The sequence below is a fragment of the Rutidosis leptorrhynchoides genome, chromosome 2, assembly GCF_046630445.1.
Source record: "Rutidosis leptorrhynchoides isolate AG116_Rl617_1_P2 chromosome 2, CSIRO_AGI_Rlap_v1, whole genome shotgun sequence".
Taxonomy (NCBI): Eukaryota; Viridiplantae; Streptophyta; class Magnoliopsida; order Asterales; family Asteraceae; genus Rutidosis; species Rutidosis leptorrhynchoides.
Genome location: NC_092334.1, coordinates 631,173,574 through 631,184,005, shown reverse-complemented (window position 1 = coordinate 631,184,005; position 10,432 = coordinate 631,173,574).

Here is a 10,432-nt window from a genome sequence, read left to right as displayed (position 1 = left end):
GGGTCCTTTCAGTTGGTATCAGAGCGGTGGTCGTAGCGAACCAGGTCTTGCATTAGTGTGTCTAACTAGTAGTTGTTAGGATGCATTAATGAGTCTGGACTTCGACCGTGTCTACATGTCAAAAGTTTTGCTTATCATTTCTAGTCGGAAATCATCTGCTTATCATCCTTAGGAAATTACCTGCTTATCATTCATAAGTCTAGACACGTTTTACTGCATTTACTACATTAATAGTGTATAGACGAATTCTTATCTTAGCATATCTGTTATTGCAAACTTTGACTGATATCTTTTCAAAGATTCTCCGTAATTTAGGATTTTGGTATTATATATACATATGTAAATTATGTATTGAAGAGTACGAAATCTAACTCCTATAATCTATTCCATACCAAAAATTCATTTTCCCCATTATACAAGATGGATTCCGCAACTAGTTCGAATTCTTCAGATTCCGACAGTTATGCCGATATGAATTTCCATTCGGGTTCCGAAAGCAGCGTCATCGGAATGGATCAACCAATTTCCCATCATCTATTCTGGATGAATTGGGGATGGGTTCATAATATACTAAATCACTGGAGACAAGAAGAAGGTGATCCATTCCATCCACTAAATTGCCCTCTTGGCGATGAACCTGAAGCACTTACCGGCGAACCTATTCGAAACACCATTTTCTCTCTCATTTCTAGAGTATCTCGTCACGATTATATACTATCCCATATTACAAATCTTGTTCATTCGCTAACTCCAACCGCCAATCATCCCGGTGTACTAACAGAAGTTAACGAACTTCGCGCTCGCGTAACGGCTTTGGAGAACATGGTGCGAAGGTTGCAAACACCAGCAGCAGCACTAGCAGCATAATCAGCACCACCATCAATAACATCAACAATACCATCATCACCACTAACAAACAACATCCGCATCACACGTCTCGACATCATAATCTGTCCCACAAACATCAACATCATACGCACCATTGATACCAAGGAGTACCAACAATAATGAACGATGAAGTATTGATCCATAACTTCATTGATATTCTGCGAAGAATATGTGGTTTCAAAAAGTTTTAGAGATTTCTTATTCTAGCTCAAACCGAAAAGCAAATGAGATTAATATCATATTAACTCATTAAATTCATGATTTCATCTGAAGAAAATATATATGTATATATGTTTTCATAAAGATTGTAATTAAAAGTTCTTTTGTACAAAATATTAATGGTGAATTTTTTTTTTTAAACGGGTAGGTAATACCCGAGGAATAATTAGATTTCATCTTAATAAGTTACATTGTACATTCGTCGAAGCTGATTCAACAGTCATTTACTATCCTACTTACAACCACCGATATACGTATCCGTTCACTGCAGAATAACTATTTTCATTCAATTTCATATTTGGATTTTGACTTCCCAGAATCTAACAAGTGGCATATGAAGAAAACATATGACAAAATAAAATCTGTTAGAAACAAACAAATTAACTATGAAAAATTTTGTTAATAATCCACGCTAACTGTTCCAGCTAACTGTTCCTAGCTAACTGATTACATTTTATTTATCGCAGTTTATTTATCGTAATTTAATTATCGCACTTTTATTTATCGTCATTTAATTTCTGTAATTATTTTACGCACTTTAAATATCGGGACACGTATACAATGTTTTGACATATCATATCGACGCATCTATATATATTATTTGGAATCACCATAGACACTCTATATGCAGTAATGATCGAGTTCTCTATACAGGGTTGAGGTTGATTCTACAATAATATATATAGTTTGAGTTGTGATCGAGTCTGAGACGTATACGGGTCACGACACGTATTAATTAATTCGTATATTATATATTAAACTATATATGAATTATTGGACTGTTACTGTGGACTATCGACTGTGGACTAATGACATTGGACAATTAAAATGAATTAAAATATTGATTATAACATATGAAACTAAACATTTCTTCAAGATTGCCACTTGATTTCATCTTAAACTTCATTGTATCTCGACGATTACAATCAGCGTTCAAATCTATCATGATTCTTAAAAATAACTCAATCGAGAGGATAAACCAACCGCACTTCATCTACGGAAGAAAAGATTGATGCATATAGTTATGCACCTAAAAAAACCCTCGGAAACTGAGTAAACGTTTGACACGTATCTGTTCTAGTTCCTTTGACATTGTTATTACCGAAGATCGTTTTGCAATCCCTTTCCAAAGTAGCTAATTTTATCACAGCTCCAGTAAGTCAACTCCGACTTTTCATCCGAAACAACTTTATTACAACCGCGATATATATGCGTACTCTTTATTGTTACTGGGGAACCTTTTATATTCCACAATATTACCATCAGCGATGAATCATTCTAAAAACACAATTCTCCTGAAACTACCTCGGTTTGATAACCGATAACCCAGATCAGTTAACTTTGAAAATGCTGACGAAGCGGCATGTTGTAGATGATCTTAATGGCCAAAAGTTTGATGATAAAGAAAGGAGTGTTAGGAACGCTCGATAGAAAATTTAGTACCGAAAAGCGGATTATGCGAAACTATGAAGAAAGCTGTGGACAAATCATAAAGAATAAGTTTGCCTTCAAAGAATCCAAATGATTCCGTGCCTGCTGAAATCGTTAGCAAACATCTTATTTCTCATTCTAAACCTTCACAGACAAATCTTCTTCATCATCCATTGATATTAGAAATTCTAAGATATTCTCGTATGTTCTATTATAAATATCCTCCATATTGCTGGCGATATTTTCACAACTATTCTTATCTGAAATCATTTATCTCTCTGTAATATCTGCAACATAAAAGAAACTGTGTTAGTTTCTAAATTCTGAAACCTTCGAGTATAAAATATGAATATTTTGAAGTAGTGTTGGGAACTGAAGCATGGATTAGTATAATATAATGACACTTGATCAACGTCATTATATTACAGTAAGTCATGCTGAGTTTCTAATGAAGCACGATGATTCACAGGACCATCATCATGTGCCATTTACACGACTCTTACATTCTATCTAATCTCTAAACATATCAAGAGAATATTTTTCTGGATGACTCGGTCATCTCCAGGGTATTCTGGTAATTTAACAAATCAAAATCGTTCTATTACCATTTTCTTCTTAGAGCATTAGCTATGTTCATTCTGAATTTCATATCTACGAATTCCGGACCATTACTCGCTTGACTCGAAGTCGGGAAGAGAAAACGAAAGCATGAAGCTCTGAAAAATAATGAAGAATATATACTCCGATAATAACCCCGAAATTACAAACCGTGTATATCGATGCAGATAGCAATATAGAGACACGGGAGAATTAGAAACACTATAAACACAAGAGTATAGTAGAAGTAAATAGATTCTTCTGGTGGTAGATGAAAAAGAAGAATGACAGATATAAAAGTTAGGAGTATATCAAGAATCAGGACTGGATGGAGCATATTGATGAATGCTTTAAAGTAAGAATCAAGGGAGAAAGAATAGAAGGTGTGAGTCGTGGAAAATAAAGAAACGAATGGGTGAAGTTATAGTGAAATATCCGACAGAGCAATCGAAACAGATTATTGCATATAATCAAAGAAGATCCTGATTTCCTTAATCACCAAAGAACCAAATCTTATTACGTAAGATTCCCTTTAAATTCCTTAAATCCCGGAAATCAATCATAACTACGTCATCGGTTAAGACGAATATATTTTACTCATCTCACTCTTTTATGATAGTCTCATTTATATTCTTCGCATAATCGAATCGTTTTATCTACATTACTCAATGATGATAAAACTCCATTATCACCTTATATTTGTCATGAAAACCTTCTTATTGTTATCCATAACAACCTCTATCAAATTTCGGAGACGAAATTTCTTTAACGGGTAGGTACTGTAATGACCCGGAATTTTCCGACCAAATTATACTTATGAGATTAATATTTACATAAATTAAACCATACCAACATGATAAGCAATCCAAATTGTTGAGACTTTTGTTTTTGAAAGGAGTTTTACTCAACGTTTGACCGTCCAATATGACCGATGATATCATGAACTATATAACATACGATAATTATACGTTTGTGTATATATATGTATATATATATATATATATATATACATTTAACATGATTTAAGGATGGTTTAACATCTCATTGTGTACTAATGACAATGAGTTATAAGTATATTTTAAAACTACTAACTTAAGTTTTCAAAACGATAACTATACGTAACATTCTTTGATATATATACTTATAATCTATAATGCTTATACATGTATCGTATATATAATGTATTTAATCACTTTTTAAGGACTTAAATACATAAAAAAATATAAGTATATTCACAAAAGATAGCTATATTTGAATTCTCGTTTCGTTTCCTCAAGATTTCTATACGTATATCTAGGGTATATGTACCCGTATCATATCCAGCTTCTATACGTATTTACTATTGGTATATACACATCAAATTAACATCCTAATCAACATTATTACTGCCCTAGATATGAGGTAACTAGGATTTGTCAAGTAGTATGAATTATTAGTAAGAAAACAAAATTAGGAATCCTTTTCTTTCTTTATAAACTAAAAACGTTTTTGTAAATGAACACCATTTCTTCACTCCATTTTCTCATATCTACACCCTCATTTATCTCTCAAAATACTCCTAACTTCATACTTGATCATCTCCAAGCATTTTCCCCATCATTTAACTTCAATTACAAGCCTTAAACACCATAAGAAAACTCTTTCAAGAACATATCAAAATAACCACCCATTTGAAGAAGTTTACTTCCAACCTTTTGATATAACTCCACCACTCTTTGATTCCACGATTATTTCTTATCTTTTTCAGTAACTTTATCCAAGTAACTTGAGGTAGTAACCTTGTTCATAATCTTATTCAATTCATATTCATATAGCTATCTTATTTTGTGGTATAAAATTTTAACAACAAGAACATAGTTTGAATGATTTCAAACTTGTTCGCAAACTAAATAGATCCTTTTAACGTGACTTTTAAAACACTTCAAGACCTGTAATATATCATAATGATATGCTAACCTAACAAGAAATAACTTGGTTTTACAAAGAACATCTTAAAAACTGAATCTACGTCGTCAAAGTGCAACCGGGGGCTGTTTTGGGTTGGATAATTAAAAACCATCTTGAACTTTGAATTGGAAGTTTATGTTCTGGAAAAATGATATTTCTTATGAATATGTTAACACATAAAAATTTCATGGTTTAACTCAAAGTGTAAGTATTTTTAGAAAAATGATCATTAAATGTTATTTTTATGATGGAAAATGATCACTTTCATAAGTTTCACCAAAGTTTGACCTATAACCTATGATTTTGAATACAAACTAAGGTATTTTCAATTCATATTCTTAAAATTTGACTCGATCCAAGGAAGTGGCAAGTTGAACCAACAAAAACGGAGTTGTAATGAAGAAACTACGACTAAAACAAGATTGGGTATCCGAAGCTAGTTTAGCTACGAAAATATTTGGAGAAAAAGTAAATTAATCATATCTTTTCTAATGAATATGATATTTTATATATAATTACTTATGATTTGATTTTATATATTTCAGGACCACCCGTAAACAACACGAGAAGATTAATCATAAGACCTCATGATTGTACGCAACACGTCATTTGACAACACGGTACTTTATGTACGCAACACGTCATTTGACAACATGGTACCATGGGTCGAGATTAATTCTGATCAATACGAATACGATGGGGTCTTTATTTATTTTATTTAAGCAACTAATTATGGACCACTAACATCGGACTGCTAACTACGGACTAAGAAAATATTAAAAGTATTAAAAGTATATATATATATATATATATATATGTAACGATTACTTAAAAATAAAATATGTTGATATATTATATATATGGTTAGGTTCGTGATATCTATCGGAGACCAAGTCGAATTAAATACCTTCAAGGCAAAAGTGAGTTTCATTTGCTCCCTTTTTAATTGCTTTTGCAATATATATTTTTGGGCTGAGAATACATGCGCTGCTTTTATAAATGTTTACAAAATAGACACAAGTACTTAAAAATATATTCTACGTTGAGTTGTACCACTGGCATATTTCCCTGTAGCTTGGTAACTACTATTTACATGGGTATTGTAAACGCGAATCCTGTTGATAGATCTATCGGGCCTGACAACCGCAACCGGACTGGACGACCAGTATTCAACGGTTGCACAGTACTTTGTATTGGTGACTACACTTGGTACGGTGTAGTGAGATTTCATAATAAAGGGAATATGCGACGTTGATTAAATGTTAAGTATGGTTACCAAGTGCTCAACCACTTAAATTGCTTTACATACACTTGCGAGTGTATTATGTTTATGATTATGAAATCTTGTGGTCTATTAACATATTGAAATGATTGTTATGATAAACCTATGAACTCACCAACCTTTTGGTTGACACTTTAAAGCATGTTTATTCTCAGGTACGAATTAAGTCTTCCGCTGTGCATTTGCTCAATATAAGGACATTACTTAGAGCCGATCATCGCAATGGGACCAAATGTTGATGACTTCGTCTAGGTGGATTCAGACGGGTCCTTTCAGGATGGATGGTTTAATGGGTTATCGGTTTAGCGAGTGGTCTCGGGTTCGATTCCGGCCTGGGACAATTTTCTTTGTAGAGCTCTTTTTATAAGGTAGTCCTCTTTATAATTATTATTAACATTATTGATATTATTATTATTTCTATTATTATCATTTTCATTATTGTTATTATTATTATTAGTATTATTATTGTCATTACTATTAAGTATTAGTATTATTGTTATTATTAAATATTAGAAATATTATTGTTATTATTATTACTATGACAATTATTGTTACTCCTAAAATGTTAGAAGTATTATTATTATTAATTACATTAAGAATTATTATTACTGTAATTATTAATATAAGTATTATAGTTACAATTACAATTAGATTTTTTTTATTTATTATTTAATATTGTTATCACTAATATTTTTATCCTTACTAGTGTTATCATTAAGTAGTATTATATTAACATTAATAATAAAAAGATTTTTGTATTAAAACTATCCTTAACAGAAAAGATTAATATTTTATAGTACCATCACATCTTTTAATAAGATTATTAACATTATTATTTTTAGTAATATTAAGTATTATCATTTTACCATTTCAAATATCATTTTAGTATTATTATAATTACTAGTTTGTTAACAAACAAAATGATATATATATTTAATACAAATAACACAACAAAATTTATATTTTATTTATCTAATATATATAGAGAAGTATATAAGAGATTGATATAAAAATTATATCACTAATAATAATATATATGCTTGTTCGATTACGATTATATGTTTTAATATATATATACAAATGATATAGGTTAGTGAATCCGAGGCCAACCCTACATTTATTCAATGATGTTATATGTATTTTTGCTACAAAATACAGTACGGTGAGTTTCATTTGCTCCCTTTTACTCTTTACATTTTTGGGCTGAGAATACATGCGAATGCTTTATTAATTGTTTTACTATATTTATATGCGCGAGTTTCATTTGCTCCCTTTTTAAATGCTTTTGCAATATATATTTTTGGGACTGAGAATACATGCGCTGCTTTTATAAATGTTTTACGAAATAGACACAAGTAATCGAAACTACATTCTATGGTTGGATTATAGAATCGAATATCATCCTTTTATTAAGTCTGGTAATCTAAGAATTAGGGAACAGACACCCTAATTGGCGCGAATCCTAAAGATTGATCTATTGGGCCCAACAAGCCCCATCCAAAGTACCGGATGCTTTAGTACTTCGAAATTTATATCATGTCCGAAGGAGGATCCCGAAATGATGGGGATATTCTGATATGCATATTGTTAATGTCGGTTACCAGGTGTTCAATCCATATGAATGATATTTTTGTCTCTATGCATGGGACGTATGTTTATGAGAAATGGAAATATGAAATATTGTGGTCTATTAAAATTATGAAATGATTATTTATGTTAAACTAATGAACTCACTAACCTTTTGGTTGACACTTTAAAGCATGTTTATTCTCAGGTACGAAAGAAATCTTCCGCTGTGCATTTGCTCATCTTAGAGATATTACTTGGAGTCATTCATGACATATTTCAAAAGACGTTGCATTCGAGTCGTTGAGTTCATCAAGATTATTATTAAGTCAATTATAGTTGGATATATTATGAAATGGTATGCATGTCTGTCAACTTCAGATGTAATGAAAGATTGTCTTTTCAAAACGAATGCAATTTTTGTAAAATGTATCATATAGAGGTCAAGTACCTCGCGATGTAATCAACTGTTGGGAATCGTTTATAATCAATATGGACTTCGTCTGGATGGATTAGGACGGGTCCTTTCAGTTGGTATCAAAACGGTGGTCTTAGCGAACCAGGTCTTGCATTAGTATGTCTAACTGATAGTTGTTAGGATGCATGAGTGAGTCTGGACTTCGATCGTGTCTGCATGTCAAAATTTTTGCTTATCTTTTTTGTCGAAAATCATCTGCTTATCATCCTTAGGAAATCACTTACTCATTATTCTTAGTCTAGACACGTTTTACTGCATTGACTGCATGAATAGTGTATAGACAAAATTCATACCTTAGCGTATCGGACAATTCATATCTTAGCGTATCTGTTACTGTAGACCTTGCCTGATATCTCTCGTAAATTTCTCCTTAATTTAAGGGATCCTGGTGCTATATATATATCTATGCAAATTATGCATCGAGAATGCCATCCAACCATCAATTGCTGTCACTAAACTCTTCACGCCAAAAATCTTTCCTGAGATCGCGTAAGATGGCCTCTACGAATCGACCAAGTTCCTATGACTCCGAAGACAGCGTGACAGGAGCACACCAACCAATTAACTACCGTGATTACTGGAGAAAATGGGGGTGGGTTCGCGACATACTCACCCTATGGAAAAGGGAAGAAGGTACCCCATATCATGAACCGAATCTACCACCTAACCTTAGAGTACTCGACCCGCTTACCGGCGAACCTGTTCGCAACAATGTTTATACCCTTTTGCCAGAATTTTTCATCTTGAGACTACCATTAATGGAACTAGAGAAGATATCTGATCTCTACCTCACACTGATAACCAACCAGGGTTAGTAGAAGAAGTTAAAGAACTCCGAGCTCGAGTGTTAACTTTAGAGAGCACGGTACACAATTTGCAAGCACTAGCAGTATCACCAACACCAGTAACATCACCAACCTTAGCATCAACAACATTAGTACCACCAACAACAACATCTGCATCACCAGCTTCGACATCTCATTCTGTACCTCGAGTATAATCATCGTTCTACGTATCGTTCTATCTATTTTATTTTCGTTCGACATGGCGATTATGTAATCTCTAATGTTTTAGAGATTATATATTCTTGTTCTAATGGTAAATCAAATGAGATTAATATCACATTAACTCATTAAATTCATGATTATATCTGAAGAAAATATATATGTATATATATATTTTCATAAAGAATGTAATTAAAAATTCTTTCGTACAAACTGTTAATGATGAAAATATTTTTAACGGGTAGGTAATACCCGAGGAATACTTAGATTTCACATTAATAAGTTACATTGTACATTCTTCGAATCTGATTCAACAATCATTTACTACCCTACTTAAATTCACGGATACACGTATCCGTTCACCGCAGAATAACCATTTTTCATTCAATTTCATATTTGGATTTTGTCTTATCAGAATCCAACAAGTGGCATAATGAAAAAAAAAATGGACACAATAAAAATTGATTAGAAACAGACTAATTAACAATATGAAATTTTGTTAAGAATCCACGCTAACAAAATCCTAGCTAACTGTTTCTAGCTAACTGTTAATTACGTATTACATTTTAATTATCGCAATTTAATTATCGCAATTTATTTTATCGCAATTTAATTCTCGCAATTTTATTTATCGTTATTTAATTTCTGTTATTTACTTTACGCACTTTATTTATCGTTATTTAATTTCTGTTATTTATTTTACGCACTTTAAATATCGGGACACGTATACAAGGTTTTGACATATCATATCGACGCATCTATATATATTATTTGGAATCACCATAGACACTCTATATGCAGTAATGATCGATTTCTCTATACAGGGTTGAGGTTGATTCTACAATAATATATATAGTTTGAGTTGTGATCGAGTCTGAGACGTATATGGGTCACGACATGTATTAATTAATTCGAATATTATATATTGCTAACTGTGGACTATCAATTGAGGACCACCAGCATTGGACAATTAAAATGAATTAAAATATTGATTATAACATATGAAACTAAACAATTCTT